This window comes from Procambarus clarkii, chromosome 23 (genome assembly GCF_040958095.1).
Source record: "Procambarus clarkii isolate CNS0578487 chromosome 23, FALCON_Pclarkii_2.0, whole genome shotgun sequence".
NCBI lineage: Eukaryota > Metazoa > Arthropoda > Malacostraca > Decapoda > Cambaridae > Procambarus > Procambarus clarkii.
The window spans coordinates 12,591,646-12,608,818 of NC_091172.1; the positions used below are offsets into that span (position 1 = coordinate 12,591,646).

Here is a 17,173-nt window from a genome sequence, read left to right on the forward strand (position 1 = left end):
CTGCAATGTCTCTGGATATCTTTTTGTCATGCTTGAAAGAGAAGTACCCAGTGGCTTGTTCGTACCTTATCACAGTGGATCTTCCTTCCGCTACTTTGGCTCTGTGACGACTTATGATAGTTGGGTGTATTTTCTTCCTGATTTGCTTCTTAATCTGTGAACAACTTGGAGGTATTTGAACCTGTACAACAGGTAGAGCAGTGTGTGCACTCTAACTCCCCTAGTATTGGACGATATGTAGACAACGCCATCTGTTGGTGATGGCCTGGTATCAGCGAATGGCTCCGGTTTTGTCCCAAGTCTAAAACGGAGGTCGATGCGGATGACCTCTGGTGGTTGGTGTGTCACGATCAGCGCCATCTACATTGTGGCTACAGAGCATAATATCAACTCCCCGGTGAACGAGTGTTACCTCCTGGTTCCCCCAGTGTACTGTCCATCTAATTAATGACGTTTTATATCCACAGAGGTGACATATGGAGGCAATGGCGGTGAGGAAGGCAGTTTACCTTGGGCAGTCCACGAACCCTTAGCTTGGGTCTGCAAAGAAGACTGAGTATCCGCCGTCGATCTAAGCAGTGTTAGCTGCGGATATACGCAGTGTTGGTGAAGATCAGCGTACCCGGGATTGGTTAGCAAGGGTTACGGAAGACAGTGATGCGCCTACTGTGAAGTGCTGCTAGCAAGCTGCTATAGACTTCTGCCAGGGGGTTAGCTACCCCTGTATGAGTTAGTTTAGGACCCCTGTCAGCGTGTTGCTGAAGCCCTCTGCCAGTGGAGAGGGCTTCAGCTTCAGAGAGGGAGTAGCTGGAGAGTGAAGGTGGGGGTGTAGGCACATCGTGATTCTGAGTGGGTGGACTGGCCCATGTAGAAGGTGAACTCGCCAGTGTTTGCCAGTACGAGTGGACAAGGTACTGGGACTGTGGAATTACTGGAGATGATGAACACTGCTAAAGTATTTGTGTCCTGTGTGAAAGAGACGCTATTGTAAATAAGTGTAAATGTACCTTAATAATAATATATATTGGTGAAGGGCATTGAGTATCGCTTATTCCCCCCCTATTTATTCATTGCACTATTCCTTGATATAGCCAGTTCTTGAAAGCTTACTACCGACTTGGAGTCAATATATATATATATTATATATATATATTATATATATATATTATATATATATTATATATATATATATATATATATATATATATATATATATATATATAATGTCGTACCTAGTAGCCAGAACTCACTTCTCAGCCTACTATGCAAGGCCCGATTTGCCTAATAAGCCAAGTTTCCCTGAATTAATATATTTTCTCTAATTTTTTTCTTATGAAATGATAAAGCTACCCATTTCATTATGTATGAGGTCAATTTTTTTTTATTGGAGTTAAAATTAACGTAGATATATGACCGAACCTAACCAACCCTACCTAACCTAACCTAACCTAACCTATCTTTATAGGTTAGGTTAGGTTAGGTAGCCGAAAAAGTTACGTTATGTTAGGTTAGGTAGGTTAGGTAGACGAAAAACAATTAATTCATGAAAACTTGGCTTATTAGGCAAATCGGGCCTTGCATAGTAGGCTGAGAAGTGCGTTCTGGCTATTAGGTACGACATATAATATAAATATAAATATATATATATATTATATTAATATATATATATATATGAGTTCATAACATGAAGAAGCCTGTTAGTGGCCCATAGTGGCCGTAACAATGGTTCATGTCAAGTCCACTTTCTCTATAATCTTGACCAGATTATCCGGCCATGCACTTGTTCTATACTGAAGGTCACTGTGTATACTATCTTTGGTTGATAGTCTGGCGGTGGTTCCAACAAGTTTTGCTATTATGCTATTGCTGAGGGCATCATTTTGAGACACTTCCAGTTTCTCCCATTAGTTATCACTGAGGGATGTAAGAGCAGGAGCAGCATAGTCAATGAGTGACCTAACTGCTTGAGCGTAGTACATTTTGAGTACTGGTAGAGATGCACCATCTCTAAGACTGGTCAGGGAGCGTAGACCTGAGTTTCTGGCTCTTACAACGCGCCGAAGATATTCAATTTCTTGAGTGAATTTCAACTGGCTGTCTATTATGACTCCTAGGTATTGAAAAGAGGTAACTCGCTCAATTTCGTGTCCTTGTATTTCAAGTCTGATCTCTTGAGTTCTCATTTTAACGGCCATTGCTTTGATTTTGTTCTTGTTTATGTTCACTGTTGTGTTCCGCTTCCCTGCTGATGATGGCCGCCTCACAGCTGAGTGGACAGCGCTTCGGATTCGTAGTCCTGAGGCTCCGGGTTCGATCCCCGGTGAAGGCGGCAACAGATGGGCAGTTTCTTTCACCCTGATGGTCCTGTTCACCTAGCAGTAAATAGGTACCTGGGAGTTACCTATTTACTGCTGCTACGGGCTGCTTCCTGGGGGTGTGTGTAACAAAAAGGAGGCCTGGTCGAGGACCGGGCCGCGAGGACGCTAAGCCCCGATATCATCTCAAGATAACCACAAAGTTGTCTGCATGGGGACTGTTCTCGTTGTTGTTGTTGTTTTAAGATTCGCAACTTGGAACAAAAAGTTCAAAGTAGCACGGGCTATGGCGAGCCCGTTGTGGACTTGCCTGGCACAGGAGCGGGGCTGTAACTTACACATACCATGTTGTTGTTGTTGTTGTTATAGATTCAGCGACTGTTCTCGTTGATTGTTGTTGTTTTAGATTTAGCTACTCAGAACAAAGTGTCCATGTAGCACGGGCTATGGTGAGCCCGTACGACTGTTCTCCCTGCTCCTCGTCTTTATACTCCTCGTCTCCTGCTGGAGGCGAGGTGCTCTGGCGTGCACGGCCGCCTGCTCCCTCATGCAAATGTCGTGCAGGTCCCCCGGCGCGGGACACATCCATCCAGCAGCTCCCTCCCTCCCTCGCTCCCTCCCTCCCTCGCTCCCTCCCTCGCTCCCTCCCTCCCGCGCTCTCTGCTTCAATCCTGATCATCAAAGTTACTTCCCGGCATTAACAAAAGCTTAATAAAAGCCCGCTCAAGCGTGACTCGTGAGATGGCTATGTTCTCGTGAGAGGTGTGGCAGCTGGGATGTGGCAGGGGTAGTGTGGCAGCTGGGATGTGGCAGGGGTAGTGTGGCGCAACACATGGTGTGCCGCTCCGTTACCACTACAATGTGTCACTCCAACACTGATCGCTGTCGACGTCAGGAACATCGGTGAGTTGATTGCCATAACAATAAAAGGACTCTGACTAGACAAGCTGTGTTGGCGACTCTGGCTGTACATCAGACTGACGAAATATATCCAGGCGCGCTCTGAACACTGACGCCGCCTCTCCTACACTGCCGCGGCGTCAGTGTCTTCAGAGCCTGAACCTTAGATGCGACCTGAGAGGCGCCGTAAGGATGGAGGGCAGGTGGTGGTGGTGGTGGTGGTGGTGGTGGTGGTGGTGGTGATGGTGATGGTGGTGAGCGAGTCTGACGTCCCACCACCTGGTTGGTGTTGATACCTGTGACACTTCCACCAATCCCAGACTTTCACATGTCTCTTGTCCTCTCATTGGCTGTGACACCCTTTGTATGAGGCACTGAACCAGTTTATGACAGGAGTGGCCATAGATAAGTAGATCATAATAACTAAGAACGAAAGGTAATAATGCGGGATCGGAAGATTAAAATATCATCAAAAAGAGTGAAGGCATTTATATTGGAGGAGAGGGGATATATGAGAGAAGAGGAGGCAGAGTGGGATAGGAAGGGCGGGCCGGGTGTAGGTAGCCTACACCCGCCCAATGCTTCCGTGTCTTACACCCAGTATGGCCAGAGGCCAGGAGAGGGGGAGAACCTCGGTGACAGTTAACAAGGAGAGAATACCAGGTAGAACCAGGTAAAATGAGAACAGGGAAGAGCTACAAGCAGTAAGGGGAGCAGCATACAGTTAGGGGGAGACACATGTAGAAATGGGAGCAGCAGTTAGGGGAGAGACACACATGCAGTAAGGGGAGATTAATATGCAGAAAGGAGAGAAACATACAGTTTCTCCTCTTTCTGTACATCGGGGAGACGTTTCACTGACCACCGTGAAGCAGAACAAGTACCAGGGAGCACCACTGACCACCGTGAAGCAGAACAAGTACCAGGGACCATCACTGACCACCGTGAAGCAGAACAAGTACCAGGGACCACCACTGACCACCGTGAAGCAGAACAAGTACCAGGGACCATCACTGACCACCGTGAAGCAGAACAAGTACCAGGGACCACCACTGACCACCGTGAAGCAGAACAAGTACCAGGGACCACCACTGACCACCGTGAAGCAGAACAAGTACCAGGGACCATCACTGACCACCGTGAAGCAGAACAAGTACCAGGGACCATCACTGACCACCGTGAAGCAGAACAAGTACCAGGGACCATCACTGACCACCGTGAAGCAGAACAAGTACCAGGGACCACCACTGACCACCGTGAAGCAGAACAAGTACCAGGGACCACCACTGACCACCGTGAAACAGAACAAGTACCAGGGACCATCACTGACCACCGTGAAGCAGAACAAGTACCAGGGACCACCACTGACCACCGTGAAGCAGAACAAGTACCAGGGACCACCACTGACCACCGTGAAGCAGAACAAGTACCAGGGACCATCACTGACCACCGTGAAGCAGAACAAGTACCAGGGACCACCACTGACCACCGTGAAGCAGAACAAGTACCAGGGACCACCACTGACCACCGTGAAGCAGAACAAGTACCAGGGACCATCACTGACCACCGTGAAGCAGAACAAGTACCAGGGACCATCACTGACCACCGTGAAGGAGAACAAGTACCAGGGACCACCACTGACCACCGTGAAGCAGAACAAGTACCAGGGACCATCACTGACCACCGTGAAGCAGAACAAGTACCAGGGACCACCACTGACCACCGTGAAGCAGAACAAGTACCAGGGACCACCACTGACCACCGTGAAGCAGAACAAGTACCAGGGACCATCACTGACCACCGTGAAGCAGAACAAGTACCAGGGACCATCACTGACCACCGTGAAGCAGAACAAGTACCAGGGACCACCACTGACCACCGTGAAGCAGAACAAGTACCAGGGACCATCACTGACCACCGTGAAGCAGAACAAGTACCAGGGACCATCACTGACCACCGTGAAGCAGAACAAGTACCAGGGACCATCACTGACCACCGTGAAGCAGAACAAGTACCAGGGACCATCACTGACCACCGTGAAACAGAACAAGTACCAGGGAGCACCACTGACCACCGTGAAGCAGAACAAGTACCAGGGACCATCAACACACACAACTTGCCTCAGCACTAAAGAGCTCCTCCATCACCGTCCTGAAGACGCTAAACAAAACCATTACTAAAGACAATACAGTTCCTCCCAGCCAACAGTCCCCGCTGGAGCGCTGCCTCACCCACCCCTCCAGTTTCACCCACTCATTCACTCATCTATTCATGCACAGACAAGACGGGAGACGATTAATGCCCCCACTCCCACACCCTGACGGACCGCAAGACAAAAATACCAGCTGGAGATAATGAATTTCAGATAAAAACTGCGACGCATCTCTGTAAAGAACATGTCAGCTGGCGGGGAACTCGGGCGGGGAAAAGGGAGTTTCAGCGATTTCATTTCGTGCTGAACAGCGAGAACGAAGTGGGGAAAAAAAAGGTTGATGAGTAATGTTGGACGAGTTATTGTGGATCGCTGTGGAATAATTTCTCACCAGAAATGAGTTTGAAGAGCATTATGTTCTGTTACAGACATTAATATGTACATTTTGTACCGCCAAAGGGTTTCGTTTGGAGATACATGACTGTTACTGTAAGTCTGTGGTGCTGTAAGTCTGTGGTGCTGTAAGTCTGTGGTGCTGTAAGTCTGTGGTGCTGTAAGTCTGTGGTGCTGTAAGTCTGTGGTGCTGTAAGTCTGTGGTGCTGTAAGTCTGTGGTACTGTAAGTCTGTGGTGCTGTAAGTCTGTGGTACTGTAAGTCTGTGGTGCTGTAAGTCTGTGGTGCTGTAAGTCTGTGGTGCTGTAAGTCTGTGGTACTGTAAGTCTGTGGTACTGTAAGTCTGTGGTGCTGTAAGTCTGTGGTGCTGTAAGTCAGTGGTGCTGTAAGTCTGTGGTACTGTAAGTCAGTGGTGCTGTAAGTCTGTGGTGCTGTAAGTCTGTGGTGCTGTAAGTCTGTGGTGCTGTAAGTCTATGGTGCTGTAAGTCTGTGGTGCTGTAAGTCTGTGGTGCTGTAAGTCTGTGGTGCTGTAAGTCTGTGGTGCTGTAAGTCTGTGGTGCTGTAAGTCTGTGGTGCTGTAAGTCTGTGGTACTGTAAGTCTGTGGTGCTGTAAGTCTGTGGTGCTGTAAGTCTGTGGTGCTGTAAGTCTGTGGTGCTGTAAGTCTGTGGTGCTGTAAGTCTGTGGTGCTGTAAGTCTGTGGTGCTGTAAGTCTGTGGTGCTGTAAGTCTGTGGTGCTGTAAGTCTGTGGTGCTGTAAGTCTGTGGTGCTGTAAAACTGTGGTGCTGTAAGTCTGTGGTGCTGTAAGTCTGTGGTGCTGTAAGTCTGTGGTGCTGTAAGTCTGTGGTGCTGTAAGTCTGTGGTGCTGTAAGTCTGTGGTGCTGTAAAACTGTGGTGCTGTAAGTCTGTGGTGCTGTAAGTCTGTGGTGCTGTAAGTCTGTGGTGCTGTAAAACTGTGGTGCTGTAAGTCTGTGGTGCTGTAAGTCTGTGGTGCTGTAAGTCTGTGGTGCTGTAAGTCTGTGGTGCTGTAAGTCTGTGGTGCTGTAAAACTGTGGTGCTGTAAAACTGTGGTGCTGTAAGTCTGTGGTACTGTAAGTCTATGGTGCTGTAAGTCTGTGGTGCTGTAAGTCTGTGGTGCTGTAAAACTGTGGTGCTGTAAAACTGTGGTGCTGTAAAACTGTGGTGCTGTAAGTCTGTGGTACTGTAAGTCTATGGTGCTGTAAGTCTGTGGTGCTGTAAGTCTGTGGTGCTGTCTGTGGTGCTGTAAGTCTGTGGTGCTGTAAGTCTGTGGTGCTGTAAGTCTGTGGTGCTGTAAGTCTGTGGTACTGTAAGTCTGTGGTGCTGTAAGTCTGTGGTGCTGTAAGACTGTGGTGCTGTAAGTCTGTGGTGCTGTAAGTCTGTGGTGCTGTAAAACTGTGGTGCTGTAAGTCTGTGGTGCTGTAAGTCTGTGGTGCTGTAAAACTGTGGTGCTGTAAGTCTGTGGTGCTGTAAGTCTGTGGTGCTGTAAGTCTGTGGTGCTGTAAGTCTGTGGTGCTGTAAGTCTGTGGTACTGTAAGTCTGTGGTGCTGTAAGTCTGTGGTGCTTTAAGTCTGTGGTGCTGTAAGTCTGTGGTACTGTAAGTCTGTGGTACTGTAAGTCTGTGGTACTGTAAGTCTGTGGTGCTGTAAGTCTGTGGTGCTGTAAGTCTGTGGTACTGTAAGTCTGTGGTACTGTAAGTCTGTGGTACTGTAAGTCTGTGGTACTGTAAGTCTGTGGTACTGTAAGTCTGTGGTACTGTAAGTCTGTGGTGCTGTAAGTCTGTGGTGCTGTAAGTCTGTGGTACTGTAAGTCTGTGGTGCTGTAAGTCTGTGGTACTGTAAGTCTGTGGTACTGTAAGTCTGTGGTACTGTAAGTCTGTGGTGCTGTAAGTCTGTGGTACTGTAAGTCTGTGGTACTGTAAGTCTGTGGTACTGTAAGTCTGTGGTGCTGTAAGTCTGTGGTACTGTAAGTCTGTGGTACTGTAAGTCTGTGGTGCTGTAAGTCTGTGGTGCTGTAAGTCTGTGGTGCTGTAAGTCTGTGGTGCTGTAAGTCTGTGGTGCTGTAAGTCTGTGGTGCTGTAAGTCTGTGGTACTGTAAGTCTGTGGTGCTGTAAGTCTGTGGTGCTGTAAGTCTGTGGTGCTTTTGAGTTATTCTTTTTAGTTAGTTATTTCATGAATATAATCAACAGTATATGAATGGATGGCAGAATTTCCACAAAATAAATAAATTAATTCACGTCTTCCAATGTTATTAATTCTCTAACCGCAATATCTTGGTTATCTTGAGTCTTGAGATGATTTCGGGGCTTTAGTGTCCCCGCGGCCCGGTCCTCGACCAGGCCTCCACCCCCAGGAAGCAGCCCGTGACAGCTGACTAACACCCAGGTACCGATTTTACTGCTAGGTAACAGGGGCATAGGGTGAAAGAAAATCTGCCCGTTGTTTCTCGCCGGCGCCCGGGATCGAACCCGGGATCACAGGATCACAAGTCCAGCGTGCTGTCCGCTCGGCCGACCGGCTCCCTTGCCAAATATCAGGGCAAGAACTATATTATATAGCAATCACGTCACAAATTGGTGATATACTCTTAAACAATTAATGAACATAGACGATAGTATCTGGAGCAATGTATGGCTATAGACCATATTATATGGAACAGTTACAGGAATACAGACATTAACATTTGAAACATGGCGTGAATATGGCCGATATACTCTGGATAAAGCCATACAAACGGCCGATATACTCTGGAGCAAGACATAAATACGGCCCATATGCTTTAGGGACAAAGCTTGACACAGCTTTAGGGAATAATTACCCAAGAATCACACACGCGCACACACACACACACACACACACACACACACACACACACACACACACACACACACACACACACACACACACACACACACACAAGTCGCTAGAAAAAACATAAGTGGACACAAGCCCCCATTGTATAAAAGGCTGGCAGCAACACGAGAAAGCTGGGAGACTGGGCCTTACCAAAACACCTCTCCAGAGCGCGGCCAGAACCTGAGCTATCCAGGCGGGACAGAACCTTTGGAGCAAAGAAACTTATCAGTCACATTCAGCGATGGAATTTGCATGAGAAATGGTGCGGGGTGTTGGACCTTGAATGAATTTTAGTCGGTTGAATGCCAGATGTCCCCGTGGCGTGAGTGTCTTAGGGTGTCGTGGGGGGGAACGGGTGCCCCTCGGGGGCTTCGCGGGGGTCGGGGAGACGCGCCGAGGGACGTGTCGTCGCTGGAGGTGCCACACACCGGAGGCTTGTCTGAGGTGTCCCACACACACACCTCCTGGCTGACATGTACAGTCTTCCGGCTGGTATATACCATTGCCTTCAGTAATATGTATACCTCCACCACTGACAAACTCTGTTAACCGGACTGACACAGACCAAGCCTAGCATACTCTACTCCAGACCATCCTAGACATTCTGCTCCAGACCAAGTCTAGCATATTCCGCTCGAGACCAGGCCTGGGTGCTAACATGTAGCTGATCAAGCTTTGTTTTGTATGGTGTGAGGAGGTGTGTGTTTACCCCCTTGGCTTTACCAAGTCTCTGAAGCTAAAATATGGCGCTGTAAATAACCGAGGCTTTCACAGCGGGTCATAATGACTTTCTGGTAATCCCTGACAAGAGCGAGGGAGATCAGGCAGCAGCCTCCCATCCCGGAGACGAATAAAGGGCTGTAAAGCCTTCAGTTAAATTGACTTCCTCTCATACTCAGCAGAAGCCGCGTCAAGGATGCCAGCAAAATACACAAATATTAACTGATAAACCACCTGAGACATTTCACTAATTTAATTACAAAATTCATAGAACGAAATATATATTCACACTTGATAGACCTGTTTACACATCTGATTAGATCCACATATAAAACTTACAGATCTGCTTACACAACTGATAAACCTTACTTATACATCATCTGATAGACCCATAAGATGGTGGCTGGTTTAACAAACTTCCAATACTTGTGACGCTATCACTGTTAGTGTGGGCACGGTAATGGTCTTCATATATGGCATATATATATATATATATATATATATATATATATATATATATATATATATATATATATATATATATATATATATATATATATATATATATATATATATTATTAAATATGACCGAAAAAGTAAGATTAATAATTCTAACACGAATTTTCTCAATCTTTCGTACATTTCTTTTCACTGTTGGAGGTAAATCAAAAATCAATTCTCCAAAATTCATTTTTATTTCTAGTCTGACGCGACACGAGCGCGTTTCGTAAAACTTATTACATTTTCAAAGACTTTAGCTTACAAATACACAACTGAATAGAACTTACGCATCTCCGATTTTATATCTACATTTGAGTGAGGTGGATGGGGTGAGGTGGCATTAATAGGGTATTAATTTCATCAACACAAGACAGAACAAGAGGTGCCATTAATAGGGTATTAATTTCATCAACACAAGACAGAACACGAAACAATGGGTATTGAATAGAAGTGTTTGTAGAAAGCCTATTGGTCCATATTTCTTGATGCTTCTATATTGGAGCGGAGTCTTGAGGTGGGTAGAATATAGTTGTGCATTAATTGGCTGTTGATTGCTGGTGTTGACTTCTTGATGTGTAGTGCCTCGCAAACGTCAAGCCGCCTGCTATCGTTTGCGAGGCACTACACATCAAGTTTGCGAGACGTTTGCGAGGCACTACACATCAAGAAGTCAACACCAGCAATCAACAGCCAATTAATGCACAACTATATTCTACCCACCTCAAGACTCCGCTCCAATATAGAAGCATCAAGAAATATGGACCAATAGGCTTTCTACAAACACTTCTATTCAATACCCATTGTTTCGTGTTCTGTCTTGTGTTGATGAAATTAATACCCTATTAATGCCACCTCACCCCATCCACCTCACTCAAATGTAGATATAAAATCGGAGATGCGTAAGTTCTATTCAGTTGTGTATTTGTAAGCTAAAGTCTTTGAAAATGTAATAAGTTTTACGAAACGCGCTCGTGTCGCGTCAGACTAGAAATAAAAATGAATTTTGGAGAATTGATTTTTGATTTACCTCCAACAGTGAAAAGAAATGTACGAAAGATTGAGAAAATTCGTGTTAGAATTATTAATCTTACTTTTTCGGTCATATTTAATAATATATGTCTACAGGAAAGACTGCTACCAAAATATACTAATATATATATATAAATATATATATATATATATATATATATATATATATATATATATATATATATATATATATATATATATATATATATATATATATATGTCGTACCTAATAGCCAGAACGCACTTCTCAGCCTACTATTCAAGGCCCGATTTGCCTAATAAGCCAAGTTTTCATGAATTAATGTTTTTTCGTCTACCTAACCTACCTAACCTAACCTAACCTAGCTTTTTTTGGCTACCTAACCTAACCTTACCTATAAATATAGGTTAGGTTAGGTTAGGTAGGGTTGGTTAGGTTCGGTCATATATCTACGTTAATTTTAACTCCAATAAAAAAAAATTTACCTCATACATAGAGAAAAGGGTTGCTTTATCATTTCATAAGAAAAAAATTATAGTAAATATATTAATTCAGGAAAACTTGGCTTATTAGGCAAATCGGGCCTTGAATAGTAGGCTGAGAAGTGAGTTCTGGCTACTAGGTACGACATATATATATATATATATATATATATATATATATATATATATATATACCCAGGGTACCCGCGTGTAGGGAACCCGCCTGTGCCCGAGAAGTGAAGATGAAGTGATTGTGAAGATGGTGTACAGTGATGATGGTCGTGGGTTACAGTTATACACGTCCTCTGTTCTCAAGACGGTTCCGGCAAATTAAATTAAATCTGAAATTAAATAACAATAAATAGCATTTAATCTGATATCCTTAAATCTGATATCGGAAATATCACAGTCTAAAGACTGCCTTCTCCCAGTCACTGCCTTACACTATATCTGAAGTAATATGTGCTTACCCCTCCACGGATATTGTGTTGCAACCAGCGCCAGTGTCTTGTCATCTTACTGACTTAAGACGAAACACATCTTACTAAGATGTATTTCTTTATATATAAATACGAGTTTTTTTCATTTAGAGGGAAGCACGAATAAAGGTATTTTATTATTTTGAGGTTTGGTCTGGTCAAGCTGACTTAGAGGTTGAAGGAACTGCAGCAAGTCTCAGAATCTTTCATGAACGACAGGTCTAGTGAAAGTCTTAATTAGTGGTGGAAGAAGAGGATCCCATTTTCTATAAGAGTTGCTCCCCCCCCCCAACTTTCTATGACAAAGCAAGATCCGTTTTCTGTTGTAAATCACGTTAACGGGAACGATGCCAATTTGTTATCATAAATGAAAGCAGCAAATGAGGGGCAGAGAATGACAGATAGAGGCGGCAAGAGACACCAGCCATCAGTCTCCTGTAAGTGTGGCACGTGCTCTGGGCTCGGTAATGACGCCGCCGCCATCACCAACAACGCCTAATTCACGGAATATGTCTAGATTTGGGGACATAAAGACCGCAGCATTAGCTACGAGACGTTCTCGTCTGATTCCCTCTCTCTCTCGTACGTCATAGTCCCAGGAATTAGTTATAAATTGGACATATACCCAACACTCCGGACGAGCCGAGGTACTCGTGTTCCAACGGTGATCCGGAAAATTAAATGGTTTTGCATCATTTTTATCACACTCTTTGTAAATGGCGAAAAACGGTCGAGAATTTTTGGGCGTAGCGACGAAGTTGCAGTGATGAATGTGGAAATGTTTGATATTTAAATGAGGACACAAAATGTTTAAAGTGCTTTGAATTCTCTATCAGAGAACACAAGAGTTTAATTGTCATTGTCATCGTTGTGTTTTTCTGTACCAGAATATACAAATATTTTATATATTGCGTGTATATATATATATTATATATATTGCGTGTATATATATATATTATATATATATATATATATATATATATATATATATATATATATATATATATATATATATATATATATATTATTAAATATGACCGAAAAAGTAAGATTAATAATTCTAACACGAATTTTCTCAATCTTTCGTACATTACGCTTCACTGTTGGAGGTAAATCAAAAATCACTTCTCCAAAATTCACTACAGCCGAATTAAAAGCAAAGGTCAACAAACTGATCGAAACTGTAAACGCCAAGAAATCCGGACTCCACCTGCCAAAGATCATTGGGGAATATAAACCTGGATATGCGTATGGAAATGTCAAGACGCACAAGCCTGGAAACCCACTTCGGCCAATCATTAGCCAGATACCCACACCCACGTACAGACTGGCAAAGCGACTCAACGGCCTGCTGACTCCTTATGTTCCTTGCGCCTTCAGCCTGAAGTCTCCAAAGGAATTTGTGGACTTACTACGGGGCACACGGGCCACAGGGATAAGAGCCTCGTTGGACGTAGAATCGCTGTTTACCAACGTACCTGTGGACGAGACAATCGGAATGATAGCCGACAGAGTGTATCGTGATCCAGCCTGTACTCCTCTTGACATGCCAGAAAGTATTCTGAGGAAACTACTCCAAGCTTGTACTAAAGAGGCACCCTTCTTGAGCCCGGATGGGCACATGTATAAGCAAGTAGATGGGGTCGCCATGGGTTCTCCCCTAGGTGTCCTGTTTGCAAACTTCTACATGGGTACCATCGAGCAAAAAGTCTTAGTCGACATGAACTTGAAACCGGCCATATACTGCAGGTATGTTGACGACATTTTTATACAGGTACCTGATGTCAGACATCTGCAGAAGCTGAAGGAGGCACTTGAGCAGAGTTCCGTGCTGCGTTTCACTTACGAGACGGAAAAGGATGGGAAGCTGCCTTTTCTAGATGTAACAGTCATGGAAAAGGGCGGAGGTTTCCACACTGCAGTCTACACTAAGGAAACAAACATAGGAATGTGCCTAAATGCCAACAGCGACTGCCCTGACAGGTACAAGAGGAGTGTTGTTAACGCATACGTCGACCGTGCTCTCAGCCACAGCTCAGAATGGAAGCAAGTCGACGAAGAACTCTGTAGGGTAAGGCAGGTCCTAGTCAATAACGGCTTCTCCAATGGTTTCATCGAAGACATCATAAGAAGGAAAGTGAAAAGCCATGCAACCTCTGAAGAGACAACTAACACAACACCTATACCCCCTATTAGACTATTTTACAGGAACTTCTTTTCCACAGCTCATAAAACGGAGGAAAGGGTCCTGAAAGATATTGTTAATAGAAACGTTATCCCTACAGACAAAAATCAGAGGATACAACTGACGATTTACTATAAAACCAGAAAAACGGCCAGCCTACTCATGAGAAACTCCCCAGACACAAAACACAACGCTTTAAAAGAGACTAATGTCGTCTATGCCTTCAAATGCCCACTTGGGGACTGTAAGCTCCAAAAAACCCAGTATATAGGCAAGACAACAACATCTCTTTCTAGGCGTTTAACGATGCATAAGCAACAGGGCTCCATTAAGGAACATATAATCTCTTCCCATAACCAAACCATCGCCAGAGAAATCCTAGTAAACAACACAGAAATCATCGATAGATACAGCGATAGCAGGCGGCTTGACGTTTGCGAGGCACTACACATCAAGAAGTCAACACCAGCAATCAACAGCCAATTATTGCACAACTATATTCTACCCACCTCAAGACTCCGCTCCAATATAGAAGCATCAAGAAATATGGACCAATAGGCTTTCTACAAACACTTCTATTCAATACCCATTGTTTCTGTTCTGTCTTGTGTTGATACTTTTAATACCCTATTAATATCCCCTCCTGTTCTGTCTTGTGTTAATGCCACATCACCCTTACCACCTCACTCAAATGTAGATATAAAATCAGAGATACGTTCTAATCAGTTGTGTATTTGTGAAGTCTTTGAAAATGTAATAAGTTTTACGAAACGCGCCCGTGTCGCGTCAGACTAGAAATAAAAATGAATTTTGGAGAAGTGATTTTTGATTTACCTCCAACAGTGAAGCGTAATGTACGAAAGATTGAGAAAATTCGTGTTAGAATTATTAATCTTACTTTTTCGGTCATATTTAATAATATATGTCTACAGGAAAGACTGCTACCAAAATATACTAATATATATATATATATATATATATATATATATATATATATATATATATATATATATATATATATATATATATATATATATTTATGATTGATGTTCCCTTCGGGAATCTTAATTTTAAGATAAATAGGAAAACCAGGGATATACTGAACATCTTGTTTCAGATTCTTTACTTTAAAATGCATAACGTTTCGAATACTTCTCGTATTCATCATCAGATCAAAAAGAAAAAACAGAAATCACAATCAAATAACTGGCGAACAAAGAACTCATACTGAATACAATTGCCTATCAAAGAAAGGAAAATGATTAAAAGACAAAACACTTAAGCTTACTTAAAGTGATCAATACAAATAAAACTTATTAACTGTCACATAGATAAAAGCTAATTCAAAAACCATTAAATTGCAAGAGGAATTTTATAACTACCAAAACAAACCATACTATTAAACTTACGTGAAGTGATCAACAGGAGTGAAACTTGATAGCTAACACATAGATACTAAACACTATAACAAATATTCATATAATGACTACAATTCTACAAAAAATGTATATAAAATGCAAGCAGAATAAGCGACAATTATAAAGTACTAACCAAAATCTTATAAAAACTCAAATATTAAACAAATCTAAATACCAAAAAATGTATTATATATCCTAAATAAAAAGATTATACAAATGTACAATGTCAAGACTTAAAATAAGTAAGAAATGGCAAAGACATGGTAAACTAAACAAAATTATAATAAAATTAATCTGCCAGAATGAACTATAAATCCAATTACAGGTATTACTGTGCACTATACAGTGTACAATTGAACAGCTGAAAGGTTGCTATTTAACAGAGGCCGCAGCTCCTTTATATATAAGGATTCCATTACTCTCAAATCTGACTGGCCATTCATACAAGTGTCCAGAATTTTAAAATCAGATTCCAGATAAGTTTTATTTGTATTGATCACTTTAAGTAAGCTTAAGTGTTTTGATTTTTAATCATTTACCCTTCTTTGATAGGCAATTGTATTCAGTATGAGTTCTTTGTTTACCAGCTATTTGATTATGATTTCTGTTTTTTCTTTTTGATCTGATGATGAATACGAGAAGTATTCGAAACGTTATGCATTTTAAAGTAAAGAATCTGAAACAAGATGTTCAGTATATCCCTGGTTTTCCTATTTATCTTAAAATTAAGATTCCCGAAGGGAACATCAATCATAAATATATATATATATATATATATATATATATATATATATATATATATATATATATATATATATATATATATATATATATATATATATATATATATATATATATATATATATAAGTATATTTTGGTAGCAGTCTTTCTTGTAAACATATGTTGTTAAATATGACCGAAAAAGTAAGATTACTAATTCTAACACGAATTTTCTCAATATTTCTTATGTTTCTTTTTACTGTCGATGGTAATTGAAAAATCAATTCTCCAAAATTCATTTTAATTTCTAGTCTGACTCGACGCTTGAACGCGTTTCATAATAACTTATTACATTTTCAAAGACTTTAGTTTACACACACACAACTGTAACCTGAAAACACTAAAGAGAGTTTTACTTAATGCTAACCATGAACAGCTTGTCTTATATACTCGCATGTGGGTGAGGTGATATGTTGCAACAGTTTTGGATGAGGTGAACAAACTTTTGACCAACACAAGACAGAACACGGTGCAATGGTTATAAATTGGATAAATGAGAAGGAAGAATGGAAGTAACTGCAAAGGGCCTATTGGCCCATACTTCCTCTTGATGCTTCTATATTGGAGCGGAGTCTTGAAGTGGGTAGAATATAGTTTTGCATTAATTGGCTGTTGATTGCTGGTGTTGACTTTTTGATGTGTAGTGACTCGCAGATGTCAAGCCGTCTGTTATCGCTGTATCTATCGATGATTTCTGTGTTGTTTGTTAAGACTTCTCTGGTGATGGTCTGGTTGTGGGAAGAGATTATATGTTCCTTAATGGAGCCCTGTTGCTTATGCATTGTTAATCGCCTATAAAGAGATGTTGTTGTCTTGCCTATATACTGAGTTCTTTGGGGCTTACAGTCCCCAAGTGGGCATTTGAAGGCATAGACGACGTTGGTCTCTTTTAAGGTATTCTGCTTTGTGTCTGGAGAGTTTTTCATGAGAAGATTGGCCGTTTTTTTATTTTATAGTAAATCGTCAAT

General features: G+C 42.4%; 1 protein-coding gene across 1 annotated transcript in view; it reads right to left on the reverse strand.

Moving 5' to 3' along the window:
• LOC123764092 (irregular chiasm C-roughest protein) overlaps positions 1-17,173 on the reverse strand; it is a 268,455-nt gene that overhangs the window by 174,037 nt on the left and 77,245 nt on the right. The window lies entirely within an intron of this gene.